The sequence below is a fragment of the Ursus maritimus genome, unplaced genomic scaffold, assembly GCF_017311325.1.
Source record: "Ursus maritimus isolate PB19 unplaced genomic scaffold, ASM1731132v1 scaffold_11, whole genome shotgun sequence".
Classification (NCBI taxonomy): domain Eukaryota; kingdom Metazoa; phylum Chordata; class Mammalia; order Carnivora; family Ursidae; genus Ursus; species Ursus maritimus.
This window is the reverse complement of record NW_024423453.1, coordinates 56240864-56257654: the sequence shown is the minus strand read 5'-3', so window position 1 is coordinate 56257654 and position 16791 is coordinate 56240864. Positions and strand designations below refer to the sequence as shown.

General features: G+C 42.9%; 1 long non-coding RNA gene across 2 annotated transcripts in view; it reads right to left on the bottom strand.

Annotated features, from left to right (window-relative positions):
- LOC103658153 overlaps positions 1-16777 on the bottom strand; it is a 208705-nt gene extending 191928 nt beyond the window's left edge. For both annotated transcript variants that reach the window (XR_567048.2, XR_567047.2), the window contains exons 1-2: positions 16655-16777; positions 15162-15226 (exon numbers count right to left, since the gene is read on the bottom strand). This is a non-coding gene — a long non-coding RNA (uncharacterized LOC103658153). The remainder of the gene's footprint in view (positions 1-15161; positions 15227-16654) is intronic.
- Positions 16778-16791: the final 14 nt, after the last annotated feature.

Sequence of the window (16791 nt, the reverse complement as noted above, 5' to 3'; positions counted from 1 at the left end):
AGGGCTACTGATCTGGATTAAGCATGGGTGAGCAGACCAGAGTTTGGTTACTGATTAGTGGGGTAGTTTCCCAGGGTCAAGTGGTCACAGAGAGGATAAGCATGTGGTGTCAAAGGTTAATGAGACAGCTCATCTGCAGCCCATCAGCGTAGCAACCACCTGGGATCAGCTCTGCATGATGCTTCTGCTGCCCTTTAATCTGGCAATTTAGACAGAAATTGTCCTTTCCCATCTCTCCACTTCCTCCGGACTTAACACAGTCACCTGGATCTCCCTAATTGGTCCCCAGTGATCAATAGTTCCCAAAAGGAGTCTTTTTTGTACGATAGGCTGGGTATCTGAATGTCCCATGGGGTCTGGGCCTTCTCCAAGCTGATGTTATCCTCCAGGGGTGGGCAATGGCCTTAGTCACGAGGATTCATTTCATTCTTGATGGCTAGGATGATTTCTACCATTCAAAGCCTTATGAATTCACTTGTCTAAGGATGTAATTCTTACATATGGGCCACTTTACGTGGCTATCATGCCTTGAATCCTGCTTCAATGCCAAGTATGGCTATATCCCAAGACCAGGAATGCCTAAATGGCATCTGTCTTGTCTTTAATTTGCAGCAACTCTCATAACAAATGCAGCAAGAAGTGTTTATTTAAGAAGCTAGATGTGATATCTGTGGTCTTGAAAGCATGCGAAAAACTGGAAATAAATAATCCTTTTTAAAAATTTCTTTGATCAGCAGCTTAAAGTTCGCTGAATAATAGCATCAGTCACTCTTTTAAAGAGTACTTGGGAATGCATGATTCCATTTTCTGTCTTTTATTAATGAATGTTTCACTAACAGCCTACAACCTAAATAGTAAATCCAGCAACTTTTAGCTCTAAAAGAGTTACATATTTCATTGCTACTATTGCTGCACTGTGTGTGTGTTTTCTCAATCTGTATTGTAGGTAGAATCCTTTTTTAGCATTTTATTTGGCTTTAGAACCTTAAACTATGCCATCTTAACATTTCATTTATTTTACTTGTCACTCTATAGTTCTGCTAGCTCATATCTGAATTCTCATTCCTTAGAATTCTACAGAACCACATCCATGTACCTTCTGTTAAATACATTTCTAATTAAAAACATATATCTTAAAATATCATAATTCTTTGAGGGAAAATCAAAAGTTCTGGCAATCACCAATCACTTCTGTTTTCATACAGAGGATTTTTCTATATATGTCCACCAGTACCAACACCAACAAAAATATCTATTTTAAAGTCTGTTGGTGATAATTACATTACCTCCAATTTGGCAAAAAAGGAAAAATAATCCAAATAAATATAATTTTCTCCCCTGGCAAGGTCAGCAATCTTATACAAATCTATGGACATATTGTAGCTTAATTTGAGGGCAACTTTGTTTTGTCTCACTAATACACTTTTATTTAAAAAAAAAAAAAAAAAAGAGGCGGACCACTGGAGAGGCAACAGGCTGGTGCAATGGAAACTTGAGCAAGTCAAAAGGGCCCACAGTGATCACCAAGCTGAATTCAATCAGGTTCATTAAGCAACTCATTTGGAAATAGCCATAGGCCCTAACTAACCAATCAGCTACTTAAAACCAGGCACAGTTTCTAAGATTACTAAAAAAAGGGAAAATTCCACAGGTTCCAATACTTCCTCAACTCCACCCTATAACTATAGCCCCTCACCACCACCTTGTGGCAATCTCTCCTTTGCTGGCCCACCCACTGCTCCCTTGTGCTGTGTTCAATAGAATTCAATCTCTTGTTCTGCCCAGGGTGAATTCTTTCACTGCCCACGCCCCCTGGCCCCCATCCAGTTGGAATGCACCACAACCACTGCAAATCGGTAGGCGGCAGGTTTAATAAGCAAGGGTACTTGCACATGAAGCTTGTCTTGGGTGGCTGCAAGACAAGTAGATCTCTGCAATTGCCTTCCAGAATCTTGAAGTTTATAGAGGCCTTAAATGGGCTTAGTCACATATATACCATATGGTCTCAACACCGCATTACTATCTTAAGGCTATGTCCTTGGTTCAGCTTCTAGTGTGGGAAGGCAAGCATAATGCACATGCCAGAGACAGAGGAGGGGATGGGGAGCCTCTGATTGCCCAGGTCCAGCTCAAGAGTCAAATAGAGATCAGATCCTTGCAATGACCTTCTCCAACACCCTAGGAGGCAAGAAAGTAAGTTATTTTCTCCAAAGTAGTGACAAAGAAATGTGCCAACCAACTTAAAGAAGGCAGCTGAAAATAATTAATTGTTGCATCTCCTCACTTCTTCTTTTACTAGCCGTTTGGAAAACAAGGGACCCAAAGCTCCTGATTAAGAGGATGTTCAGAGGATATAGCCAAAAAGATGTATCCTTTAGATATAAATGTCCTATGTTAATTCAAACAGGATTTAAAAGTGCAAGTGTTTCTCTGGACTACAGACCAATGACATAGTACAGCGCAATTACATAACCCTGTAAATCCCACTGACTGAAAAGAGGCAGTATTACATAGTGTTGAGAGCATTCTGGTCTGTCAAACTATTTGGATATGAATGCCACCTCCCATGCTTGCTGTGTGACCTTGAACAACCCATTTGACCTCTGTGAGTCTTAGCTGCCTTATCTGTAAAATGGGGACAAAAATAGTAATTTCCCCAAGGATTGATATGAAGATTAAATGAGTCAATATCTGTAAAGCACAGAGAACAGTACTGTTGCATGGTAAATACTATATTATTACATAACAATACTGATGTGCTAAATTTCACCGAATTCTGTCAAAAATTGCTGTATCTGTGCCTATATAAATAAAACAATGATGGGGCGCCTGGGTTGCTCAGTCGTTAAGCGTCTGCCTTCGGCTCAGGGCGTGATACCAGCGTTCTGGGATCGAGTCCCACATCAGGCTCCTCCGCTGGGAGCCTGCTTCTTCCTCTCCCACTCCCCCTGCTTGTGTTCCCTCTCTTGCTGGCTGTCTCTCTCTCTGTCAAATAAATAAATAAAATCTTTAAAAAATAAAAAAATAAATAAAAAAAATAAAACAATGATAAATGAAAACATATATCAATAATTGCTTTGTTTCAGGATGGTGGACACTGATACTCTGAAGGAGTACACCAAATTTGGTAAAATCTATCAGTTCCATAAAATTATTGTGGAATAAATATGCAAACTGAATGAAAGACATTAAACATCAAATGTGGAATTAAAATAGAAATTTCATTTACATTCTATCAAAAATCGTTACAAAATCATCTGAACTAATGGGACACCTGGGTGGCTCAGTTGGTTAAGCATCTGCCTTCGGCTCAGGTCATGATCCCAGAGTTCTGGGATCAAGTCCAATATCAGGCTCCTTGCTTGGCAGGGGGTCTGCTTCTCCCTCTGCCTGCTACTCCCCCCTGCTTGTGCTTGTGCCCTCTCTCTCTGACAAAAAATAAATTTAAAAAATATTAAAAAAAAATTACCTGAACTATTATTCAAAGCAAAGTTTTAGTTATGAACCTGAAAGTATCCATACTAATGGAGTTTTATGGGTTTCAGTTGCCAATCTAGTACAATTCAACTAAAAATAACAATAATAAACCCTCCAGTTAACAGAGCATATTGAAAATATCCACTTTCCCGGAAAGTGTGTCCTGGAAAGGAGACAACAGAAAAATGCCCATAGACATTTAGAAACTGTCTGACACGTGTTGAGTTGTGTCCCCTCAAAAGACACATTGAAGGTGACCTTATTTGGAAATAGGGTCTGTGCAGATATGATCAAGATAAAATGAGGTGAATTGGATCAGAGCAGACCCTAATGTAATAACAGGTGTCCTTATAAAAAGAGGGAAATTTGGGCACAGAGAGAACGCCATGTGATGGAGGCAGAGACGGGAGTGATGCATATACAAACCAAGGAATGCCAGGTACTGCCAGCAACCACCAGAAGCTAAGAGAGAGTCACAGAGCCCTCAGAGACCCTAGAAGGAACCAATATTCTGATACCTTGATTTCAGATTTCTAGCATCCAAAACTATGAGAGAATAAATTTTCATTGTTTTAAGCGACTCAGTTTGTGGTAATTTATTATGACAGTCCTAGGAAATTAATACAGTGCTAAACAGATGGACTAGTGAACACTCACACAGCCCAGAGGAAAATGAAACCCAAGTGTTTTCAGAGGCAAGGCCTGGAAGCAACCTAATTGACATTGCAAAATCTCACAAAGGCTCGGGAATTGAAAGCAATTAATAGCCCAGATGGTGTGAGCTGAAAAGAGAAGGTTAAAAGTCTTGGAGGCAGTTAGATTCCTAGATTCCCCACCACACCAGACAAGGTCAGGGGAACATTCTCTAATAGCTCATTCCCATCCTAGGACCTGCAGAATCATTTCTTTTTTGGAGATAACCACGCCTGAAGGACCATGGATTCAGAGATACCAGCCACAGCTGAAGGCAAAGATACCATACTGGAATAGTGGTTTCGTGAAGGTGTATATATTGAAATTATTTCAATTTCCAGCCTCCTTTCCCCATGGTGCTCCAAAAAACTGGTTGATTCCGAAAGCAAGTAACTAGAAGGTTACTTCTTGGAAGAAAACAAATAGCTGGGCCTTTGCCCCATTGTCTTCCAATTTGCTCAGCAGTTGATAAGCCCTGCTCTTGTCCGAAAGCACCTTTTTAGAGCATGGCTTTTGTATATGAATTGACAGCAAGGATCACCACACAGTCGAGGAATGCCACTAATATAAAGGACAGAGACCAGATATAAACAACCAACCAGGGGCACCTGGGTGGCTCAGTCAGTTAAGCATCTGCCTTCGGCTTAGGTCATAATCTTAGGGTCCTGGGATCAAGTCCCTTATCAGGCTCCCTGCTCAGCGGGAAGCCTGCTTCTCCCTCTGATCCCCTCCCCACACATGCTCTCTCTGTCTAATAAATAAATAAAATCTTTTAAAATAAATAAAATAAATAAGCAACCAGAAAAGACTGAAAAGAATCAACACCAACGCAGGGGTATGCAGAAAACATTTTAAAAACCTTGTAATTTATGTCTTCAGATGTTAGAGGCACTATATCCATTAAAAAAAAAAAGAACATAATGCTATAAAAAGAACGGAAAATAAAAAGGGCACTTAGAAATTACAGGCATACCTCATTTTATTGCCCTTTGCTTTATTGCACTTTGCAGATATTGCAGGTTTTTTTTTTTTTTTAACAAATTGAAAGTTTGTGGCAACCCTGCATCAAGCAAGCCTATCAGCGCCATTTTTCCGACAGCATTGTCTGATATTCCCAAGCCGTGTCTATTTCTGCAAAATCTGTTTCTTAGGCATGGGACACTCGGACCTAATGCCCCCCCCCACCTCCCACCCATTCCCATTTCGACAATCTCCTTTGTTGGAGATGGGGCACGAGGACCTGTGAGATATCTCGCCATCTATTGCAAAGGTCCTGCAAGATTGCCAGTTCATACCATTGTATGTGTGCAGGCTACCATAAAATAGACTATAATGGTTTTACTCCCTGGCAAAGGACCCCAACTATTGAGATTTCTCCCTGTGGGTCTGCCTTATTCACCACTTAATTAAATATGACTCAACCCAAACAATTCAAGGATACAAAGAGAATTGAAAAAAAGAGGTTAGTTTCACTGGACTGACAGCAAAGTGGGAGAGATCAACAGATACTTATGGGTCAGACAATAAATATTTAAACAATCAAAGGGACCTCTGGCCCTGTTGGCCATTGTTTGTCACCAACTGTAAGAGGCCTATCAGAACAAAGACAATGGGACATTCAGAGATCTTGGAGTGAAGAGGATGCCCAGTTCTGAGGGATGCACGCCAGGGCATCAGAGCTAATTATAGGCATTGTCTATAAATGGGGTCTTCAGGAAGGCTTCCTCTTCCAAGAGTGCAGACACCAGGATGAAGCACGGCGCTCTAGGACACCAAGGCCAGCAGGGTCATCACACAACATGCTGGCCATAGCCACGATGACAGGGTGACAAGGGGACAGCAGGTTGGGGATGCCCAAGGTCTGCTCACCATCAGAACTCTCCGGGAGAGTTCCCACCTGAGATCCTATCAGTTTCCCTAGAAGGAGGGTGCTAACTCTCCGCAGGAAAATAGGACACCAGGTTTCTAATAACGGAAACCCTTATTTAGTTGCTCCTTTTTCGGTTACAGGAATCAACTCTCTCCCTAAAGACAATGAGAAGTTCCACCTCCATCCCCAAAGACTCCCCTCTGGAATGCACTTTGAGACACTGGGATCAACTCTCATTAAAAAGCCTAAAAAATGAAAAGGTTTACCTTCTTTCGTAGCACTGTTTGGCCTCAATATAAGCTAGAGGATGGACAAGTCTGGCCAGAAAATAGTAGTCTTAACTGTTAATACTATATTGCAACTTGATCTCTTCTGTGAGAGACTAGAAAAATGGGCAGAGATCCTTTTCTCCAGGTCTTTAGAGCCCTCAGGGATGACCCTAACAAATATAAAACATGCACAGCAGGGAAGGGCCATTTAGACTTTGGCCTTTCCGAGAACAACCCAAGACCGAGATCAGCACTCTAAAGCTGTGGGCTCCGGCCAAAGGAAATACCTCCCCACCCCCACCTCCAACCAATCTATCTTCCTGTACCAGAGTCAGGCCAAGAGAAAGAGCTCCTCTGCCCCCTACAGGAAGTGGAGGGTAGGCCTCAGGGGACCACAGGAGTACCTGTTTCCTTTTCAATGTCAGATCTCAGGTAGTGCCCTGAGCACTTAGGCAGTTTTTTGAGGATCCCAGCAAATTTACAGAGGACTTCAGGAGCCTGACTCAATCTTTTGATCTAAGCTGGAAGAACCTTACAGTCGGTCTCTCTCATTGCTGCAACACAAAGGAGCGATTCTACATCTGTGTGGAAGTGCAAACCCATGCAGATGCCCTTGATGCTGCCCAGCCTAACAAATATCTGGTAGGATGACAGCAGTACCTCGGATAGACCCCACTTGGGATTATCAGCTCAGGCAGCAGGGACCAGCCTTTAGGGACCACATGGTACCATGCTTTTTGGAGGGCATGAAGAGACATATCATCAAGCCAGTGAATTATGACAAGATTCGGGAAATCGCCTAAGAGCCAGGCAAAAATGCTGCCCTCTTCCAGTCTCGTTTGGTGGAAGGGCTGTGAAAATTCACTAGTGTAGACTCAGACACTCCAGAAGGGCAATTAATCCCTGGGGGACTCACTTCATAAGCCAATCAGCCCCAGATAGTCATAGAAAGCTCCAAAAGATGACTTTAGGGCCCCAAACTCCTTTCAACCAGCTTATAGATGTGGCCTTCTCTGTCTTCAACAACTGAGATCAGGCTGAGGAGGAAAGGAAGGAAAAACAGGACAAAGATAGGCTAGACTTTTAGCTGCCACCATTAGGGCACCTAATCCACCTCTGGGCCATCCAAACCAACCCCCTAAAAGACCACGAGATAAAGAAGCTTGTTTCTCCTGTGAGAGTCTGGACCAGTGGAAACAAGAATGCCCCCCAAATCATCTGTCACCAAAATGCTCTGCCCCCCTATGTGGGTGTAATGGGCACCAAAAGAGGGACTGCCCTCGGGTCCAAACTCACCAGTTATGGCCTTGAGTGACTGATGGGTCCTGAGATTCCTAGAGGTTCCCACAAAGACCATCAACACTTTGCAGGGCAAACCATGGGTGACTCCTGACATGGCAGGTAAGCCTGTCAGATTTCTGATGGACTCGGGAGCTACATATTCAGTCCTTACTTCCTATTTCAGACCCATGACCTCTAAAGCGCGCTCTATTGTTGGGGTAGAGGGAAAACCAAAAGCAAAATATTTGACCCAACTCTTACCTTGCTTATGGGGAAATTACCTTGTAACTCATAAATTCCCGGTCATGCTAGAATGCCCAACCCCTCTATTGGGAAGGGATTTCTTTCTTTTCTTTTTTCAAGTTTTTATTTAAATTCCAGTTAACATACAGTGTAATATTAGTTTCAGGTGTACAATATAGTGATTCAACACTTCCATACAACACCCAATGCTCATCACAACATTTGCCCTCCTTAATCCCTATCACCTATTCAATCTAATCGCCCCTTACCTCCCCTCTGGTAACCATCAGTTTGTTCTCTATGTTAAGAATCTGTTTCTTGGTTTGCCTCTCTTCTTTTTCCCCCCTACATCCATTTGTTTTGTTTCTTAAATTCCACATATGAATGAAATCATATGGTATTTGTCTTTCTCTGACTGATTTATTTCACTTAGCATAATACTCTAGCTCCATCCAAGTCGTTGCAAATGGCAAGATAGCATTCTTTTTTATGGTGAGTAATATTCCATTGTACATATACACCACATCTTCTTAACATGTTAATTTTTTAAAGATTTTATTATTTGACACAGAGATAGAGCAAAAGCAGGAGGAGCAACAGGCAGAGGGAGAGGGAGAAGCACGCTCCCCACTGAGCAGGGAGCCTGACATGGGGCTCAACCCCAGGGCCCTGGGATCATGACCTGAGCTGAAGGCAGACACTTAACCGACTGAGCCACCCAGGCACCCCTACACCACACCTCTTCTTTATCCATTCGTCAGTGGGTGGACATTTGGGCTCTTTCCATATTTTGGCTATTGTTGATAATGCTGCTATAAACACTGGGGTGCATGTATAAGGGATTTCTTATACCCTTGGAGCTACTCTCAACCTCCCAGAAACAAGGGGTCTCTTCCCTGCTAGCTTGCACCCTTCCCTGCCCCCACTCAAGGAGGACCCTCCTGATATTTTTCCCCAAATCTGGGACCAAGTTAATCCCCAGGTGTGGGACAAAGGAATTTCAAGAAAACAACATTTACAATATCTGCAAAAATTACCTTATAGGATTAAAATAACCCTACAAATGCCAGTATTCCATTAATCCTGAAGTCCAGTGAGGTCTCCAGCCCTTACCAGACGAGTTCCTAAAACGTGGCCTCCTAGTCCCATGCCAGTCTCCCTGCAATTCTCCCATCCTACCAGTTTTAAAACCAAATGGGGAATACTGGATGGTCCAGGACCTCCAGGCTATAAACAAGGCAGTCATTCCTCTCTACCCCATTGGGCCTAAACTCTACACTATCTTAATCCAGATACCTAAAGGCACCACTTGGTTCACAGTCCAGGATCTTAAAGATGCTTTCTTTTGCATACCCTTACATCCAAAATTTCAGTATTTGTTTGCTTTTAAATAGACTGGTCTACCAATGTAACTTGGCAGTATACCTGGACAGTCCCGCAACAAGGCTTTAGGGACAGTCTCCACCTATTTGGCAATGCTCTTCTCAGAGCACTCAGAAAGCTCACCTTAGCCACCAAACCCCTTGCAATATGCAGATGATATACTCATCTGTAGCCCCTGTAAGGATGAATCAGATAAAAACACCATCTGAGTTCTAAACTGCCTGGGACAACGAGGGTATAAAGTTACCCTAACAAAGGCCCAAATTTCCAAACAGGAAATAACTTATTTGGGGCACGTTCTGATGCTGGGAAGGCGGGCACTTTCCATGAAGTGCAAAGAAGTTATACTGCATGTGGGCCCACCACAAACAAAAAAAGCAGCTTAGAATGTCTCTAGGGTTACCAGGCTTTTGCCAAATATGGATTACAGGGTTTGGACTGATAGCTAAGCCCCTGTATGAGGTTTTAAGAGGCCAAACACTGACACCCCCTCCACCAAATGGACAAGAACATACAAGAGCTTTTCAAAAAATAAGAGTGGCGGGGTGGGGGAGGAAGCCTCCTCACAACAGCCCCTGTGCTGAGAATTCCTAACCTGAAAATGCCCTTCCCATTGTTTGGGGCTGAAAGGCAAGAGGTGGCCCTGGGGGTACTTACTCAAAATTTAGGACCAGCCTGACAGCCAGGGGCCTATTTTTCTAAATAACTGGACACAGTGGCAGCCAGATGGCTGGAATGCCTGAGGGCGGTCGCTGTCGCTGTACTTCTGGTGGAGGAAGCCACCAAGTTAACCCTCGGTCAGTCGCTGGAAGTACAAACTCCACACCAGGTACAAGGAGTCCTAGAGATTAAAGAACACATTGGCTAACAGGAGGGCACCTTACTAAATATCAGGCTCTACTCCAGAGGTGATCCTTAAGCTATGCCAAATCCCTAATCTGGCTACTCTGCCAAATGAAGGAGATGAAAACTTATTCACTCCCGTGTGGAAACCACAGAACAGATCTATTCCAGTAAGACAGATTTAAAAGACCAACCTTTGATAACCCAGACAACGTATGGCTTACCAATGGCAGCAGTTTTATAAAACGGAGGATTAAAAGGGCCAGCCAGGCTGTTGTAGACCTTCACCAGGTCACAGAAGCAGGTCTGTCCCCCATACAGTGGCACAAAAGACTGAGCATATAGCATTAACTAGAGCCTTAGAAATAGGAAAGGACAAAAGAGTTAACATCTACACTGACTCTAAGTATGCCTTTCTTGTTCTCCATGCTCATACTGCCATTTGGAAAGAAAAGGGCTTTTAATTGTCAAAACCTTCCCCATACAACATCACCAAAAGATCCTTGATCTCTTACAAGCAGTACCGGAGCCTACAGAAGTGGCTGTAATCTAATGCAGAGGCCATCAGAAGGGAAAGACTGATATTATTGCAGGAAAAAACTGAGCAGACAATGTGGCTCAAACTGAAGCCCTGGAAGCACTCCCAATACAGGCAGCCTTACTTCCTCATGGTCCAATCTTCTGACAAAGGCCCAGTATACGGAAAGAAAAATAAACTGGGCTCAGCACAAAGGATACCAATTAGATTCTGAGGGATGGTGGACATAAGACCAAAAGGTGATGCTTCCCCAGGCATCTCAGTGGAAACTCATCAAGGGAATACACAACTCCTCTCATCTGGGAAAAGACCCATTAATCTCCTTATTTCTTAGAGACTTTTTAGGAATTGGCCTGTCACAGGTTACAAAGGAAAGTCACCAGGGCCTGTGATCTTTGTTACAAGAACACCTCTGAGAGAAGGCTTAGACCACCTCCACTTCTCCATCCCATCCAAAGGTGAGGCACACACCCTGGAGAGGACTGACACATAGACTTCATACAAATACCCCATCTGAGGGTTATAAATACCTCCTGTTCTCTGTGGACACATTCGCTGGTTGGACAGAGGCTTATCCTGCTAGACAGAAAAAGCTCAAGAGGTAGTAAAAGCCCTACTAAAGGAAATTATGCTGAGCTTTGGGTTTCCCAAGTCTCTGCTGAGTGATAATGGCCCAACCTTTACTGCAAAGCTTACTCAACATCTGTCTTCTGTCTTGAGAATTCATTACCACCTCCACAGCTGCTTGGAGACTCCAATCCTTAGGAAAGGTTGGGCTAATCAAAATGCTTTAAAAAATCTTGGCCAAACTTTGCCAGGAAACCTTGGAATCCTGGACAAAATTCATGCCCATAGCCCTCTTGAGAATGAGATTGGCCCCAAAAAGAGACCTCCAACTCAGCCTTTTTGAAATGCTATATGGGAGAGCTTTCTTAACAGCAGATCTTGCTGCTTGATTCAGAAACCTGTGAACTTATAAAACATTTAATTAATCAAGGACAGGTATAGCACGCTATCATAGACTATGGCAACAAAGTTTTACCTGTGCCTAAGAAAGAGCCGGGACATGATTTTATTGAAAACCTGGAAGGAGGGGGGCGCCTGGGTAGCGCCTGGGTAGCGCAGTCGTTAAGCGTCTGCCTTCGGCTCAGGGCGTGATCCCGGCGTTCTGGGATCGAGTCCCACATCAGGCTCCTCTGCTAGGAGCCTGCTTCTTCCTCTCCCACTCCCCCTGCTTGTGTTCCCTCTCTCGCTGGCTGTCTCTCTCTGTCAAATAAATAAATAAAATCTTTAAAAAAAAAAAAAAAAAACCTGGAAGGAGGGCTCACTTTCAGATCTATTAGATCTTGGGATGGGACTCTACCAGGTTCTTCTTAGCACCCCAATGGCAATTAAGCTTCAAGGCATAACTAGCTGGGTTAATTTGTCTAGAATAAAGCCAGTCCAGACTCCCTACAACCCAAGACTAAAGACATTTCATCCTATTCTATAAGCCTGTGGAAGATCTATGTTATATCTTCAAAAAGATAAGTGGTTAACATTTTACTAAGAATATTTGCTTTATACTGTTAGCTATTGTCTGGATTTTTCTTATACTACTTCTCCTCCTTGCAAAACACTGCCTACTTGGACCTTTAAATTAATTTTCTTATTAATTCTCAGACATGGTCCTAAAAATCACTTTTTTAATCTAGTTTTCATCACTGCTCTAACTTACGCAGGTCCACAGGGGTAGAGGGAAAACTATCGCTCGTAAGTCTTTCCAACATAATCTCCCAGGGGAATAAACTTTCCAGCTGTTGGATCTGTCATTTACATCCTAAAAAGACCCTTCCTACCCTTGTTTTATCCCACTCATTCTCAGTATAACTCTCCTCCAAAAAAACTATACTGGACCAAGTTCCTCTCCACCTATAAGGTATGCTTGTTGGCCCAAATTGGACATGTATGGACTTAATCCACTCCCACTTGAGACATCTCAAGAATTAACTTTTACTTAAGTTCTGAGTCCATGCTGCCAAGTAACACCAAAGACAAATCCAAAAGATGGGTCAGCTGCCAAATAATGGCATTTCCTCACAGAGTAACTCAAAATTCTTGGACCATCAAACAATTTTCCAATGTCTGAGTTCAATGAGCTAAATACAAAATGTGGTATAATTGCTTAGAAAATAAAAATAGGGATGCCTGGGTGGCTCAGTCGGTTATGTGTCTGCCTTCAGCTCAGGTCATGATTCCAGGGTCCTGAGATCAAGTTCCACAGCAGGCTCCTTGCTCAGCAGGGAGCCCGCTTCTCCCTCTGCCTGCCGTTTCCCTGCTTGTGTGCTCTCTCTCTCCCTCTGAAAATAAATAAAACCTTTAAAAAAGAAAGAAAAAGAATGAAGATTGTGATGTCACCCATTGGGCTTGTGCCAGATACACAAAAATATTATATGCATGTTTTGGATCATGGCCCAGGTAGACACCACAGCACATCAATGATCACTCTAATTTTTACCCTCCTCAACTATGCTCATAAGTTCCAAAGAATAAAAGGAGGACCTCAACACCCCAATTGCACACACTTCCAGGTGGGCCCAGCAGCTCCAGAAACCGGAAACAGTGAGTTATCCCATAATCGTATGTGCCCCTCCCAGTTATCTCCTTCTCACAACCTACAGAAACCAATCTTTTTTTTTTTTTTTTTTTTTTTTGAGAGAGAGACAGAGAGAGCACAAGCGGGGCTTGGGGCAAAGGGAGAGAGTGAAGCAGGCTCCCCGCCAAGCACAGAGCCTGACCCCAGGACCCTGATATCACGACCAGAGCCCAAGTCAGACGCTTAACCAACTGAGCCACCCAGGAGCGCCCTACAGGAACCAAACTTTACCCAACCCATATGGCTCCAGGATTTCTTTGCACTGATAACCTCGAACATCAGGGCAGTTACACCCTGGGGTATGTGGTACTCCCAGGAGTCTCAATACATAATTCTACCCAACCCCACACTAGAGCCTGACCGGCAAGAGGCCTTATATCGGCTGAAATAGTAGGTACCCTTGGTGCTAGCCCCTTTAGGGAGATTTGCACATCATGAAACCACGCTGTGAAATCTGACAGCAGTATTGAATAAACTAGCTTTTATCACCACATCCACTTTCTCAGATCTCTCCAACGCCACACCACTCTTTGGCCAATGTGGTTATGGACAACAGGCTGGCTTTGGATTACTTACTGGCTGAACAAGGTGGAGTATGTGCTGTCATTAACAGAACATGAGGCATTTATATCAACAGCACTGGACAGGTAGAAGAAAACATCCAAAAATTATATGACCAAGCCAAATGGCTCCATCAAATGACCAAAGGGGCTGATATCACTAATGATATTTAGAATGCTGTATGTGAGGTGCTTCCATCTATAACCTGGTTCTTGACCCTTTTAGGTCCACTAGCGGCTATATTGTTACTTGTACTTTTTGGACCTTTGTTTAACTTTTTAATTTGTCTCTTCCAGACTCCAACAACTTCATCTCCAGATGATGATGTGCTAGGGATTCCAAACCCACCTCCCATGAAGATGAAACCTCCCAACACCCCCTGGAAACAATCCACAGCTTCCTTCTACTCCCCACTGTCCATCCAGGTTTCCTAAAACTTAGATAGCAAGAACTTCTGGAGCCCTCAGGCAGGGTCAATGTCCCATACCAGCATGAAGTAGTTACAGAAGAACTGTCACCCATGTTCCCATAAAAGATTTTAAGGGCCCAGAGTCCTTGGGGGGGGGGGAATGTTAGAGTAGGCAGTCAGTTAGGCTTTATCAGGATGCCTGGAGGCCAGCAAAAGGGAAGTCAAGGCCCATTATCAGAAAAGATAGCAACCCATCCTGGCAGCATTCCACAAACAAAGCCACAAGAAGCCAGATCAAACCAAACAGGCCCAAGATAAAGAAGGTCAGAGACCCTGACCAAGTAAGGGAGAAAGGTATGAAACCCTGCTCCCCCAAAAATCCCCTCCCCAAATAATAAATATTCCGCCCCCTAGTTAACAACTGTCAATGAAGGATAGAGACCAAACCCCAGGGGGTGGGGGAGCAGCCTTGGGCTTGCCCACCCTCACATCTTGAGAGTGTATTCTCTCTTTAATATACTCTTCACACGTACCACTCAACCAGTGTGCCTGGTCCATCCTTGAATTCTTTTCTTGTGATGAGACCAGGAGCCTCCAGCAACATCCTGGGCATGGGCTGGGAGGAGGCCTCGGGACCCAGAGGTCTCCCCAGTTCACCCAGCAACGTAACAATGTGGCAAACTTCATTGTCTTATTTTAAGAAATTGCCACAGATACCCAAACCTTCAGTAACTACCACCCTGATCAGTCAGTAGCTATCAACATCAAGGAAAGACCCTCCACCAGCAAAAAGATTCCACTCAAAGTTCAGATGATAAATAGCATTTGTTAGTAATAAATTATCATTAAATTAAGGGATGTAAGTTTTTTGACATAATGCTATTTCAGTTAACAGACTACATTATAGTGTAAACATAACTTTATATGCACTGGAAAACCAAAAAATTCGTTTGACTCACTTTGCTGCCACATTTGCTTTATTGCCATGGTCTGGAACTAAACCCAAAGTATCTCCAAGGCATGCCTATATAATAAAAAAAATAATAATTTGATATAATATTTGTGTAATTAAATTGAGAAAATTATCCAGAAAAGTGGAACAGAAGACCAAAGAGATAGAAAACAGAACAGACAAATAAAAAACATCATTCAAGATCAAACATCTGAATAACAAATTTCCAGAAAAGAAGAGATACAGTGAGGGAGGGGAAAGAAAGGAAATTACCAACTAAATATTACCAGCAAAAACTCCAGAACTTAAGAACATAACATAGAAGAAAGAAAATTATTAAATAAATAATACCAGAAAAACTTCCAGAACTGAAAGACATGTGTTTCAATATGAAAAAAAAAAAAAAAAAAGCCAACCAAATACCACCAGCTCAATAAAAATAAGAAAAAACCCATAACCAAGATACAAGATTATGTCTGAGAATACTGGGAATAAAGAGAAAAACCTAAAACTTCTTGAGACAAAACAAAACAGAAAGCGCTTATACGCATAAAGAAATTAGTCACCCAAGAATGAAGTAGGTAAACGTCTCCCTATTCCTTGACTTCAGCCCAGTGAGACGAATTTTGTACTCTGGGCTCCAGAATTGTAAGATAATAAATTTCTGTTGTTTAAAAAACAAAAGGAAGGAAGGAAGGAAGGAAGGAAGGAAGGAAGGAAGGAAGGAGAAAATGTCAGTCACCTATTAAGAACAGGAATCATGAGGTAGGATTTCTCAGTGGCAGCTAAAACACCGTAAAGCTGGAAGCTAAACTGGAAGCTAAAACACTGTAAAGCCAACCCTATAATATTCCGATTAAAACTTATTTTCAACGGAGAATTCTATACTCAGAATAAAGACAGTTGCAGACATGCAAGTTCTAATGAAAGGAGAAAAAAACAAAAAAAAAGACACCTGCCAGCAACATTCCTCAAAAAACTCTTGGAGCATATGTTCCACAAAATGATGGTATAAAATCAAGAAAATGGAAGATACAGATTCAGGAAATAGAGATTTTCTCAGGAATGAAGCAGAGGACTTTCCAGGATGGCAGTGCAGGAGACCCCAGGAGACCATCTGAATGCAGTGCCTCTGGAACTTTTATGTGCAGAGGAATCAATGGGAGATCTTGCTAAAATGCAGATTCTGAAACAGTAAGTCTGGATAGGGCTTGAGATTTTTAACAAGCTCTCCTCAGAGTGCTGTTGTTGATGGTTCTGGTGTAGAAAACACAATCCAAATTGTAGCAAGATTTACAAAGAAACAATGAGAGAAACTGGTTTCCTTCTGAGAGATAATTAAGGATGAATTCGTGTCAGGCAATAACAGTATAGTGGAGGAAGGAGAGAGACGGAAAAGGGGAAGACAACGTTTAATCTTTTAAATATATACAAATCAAGGAAAAACGAGGATTTGGGTGAGGGCACTGCCAGACATCCAGCCTTGCCACTAGTAAACACCTGAGGAGGAAGGCCGGACCACCCTAACGAATCCAAATTCGGGACTCTGGAGTCTCAGGAGCATCCCCGGCGTTAGGCAGCGCGAAGGTAGCCGACGCCGGAGGGAGCGAAACTGCGTGCCGGCGGCAGCGCCCTCA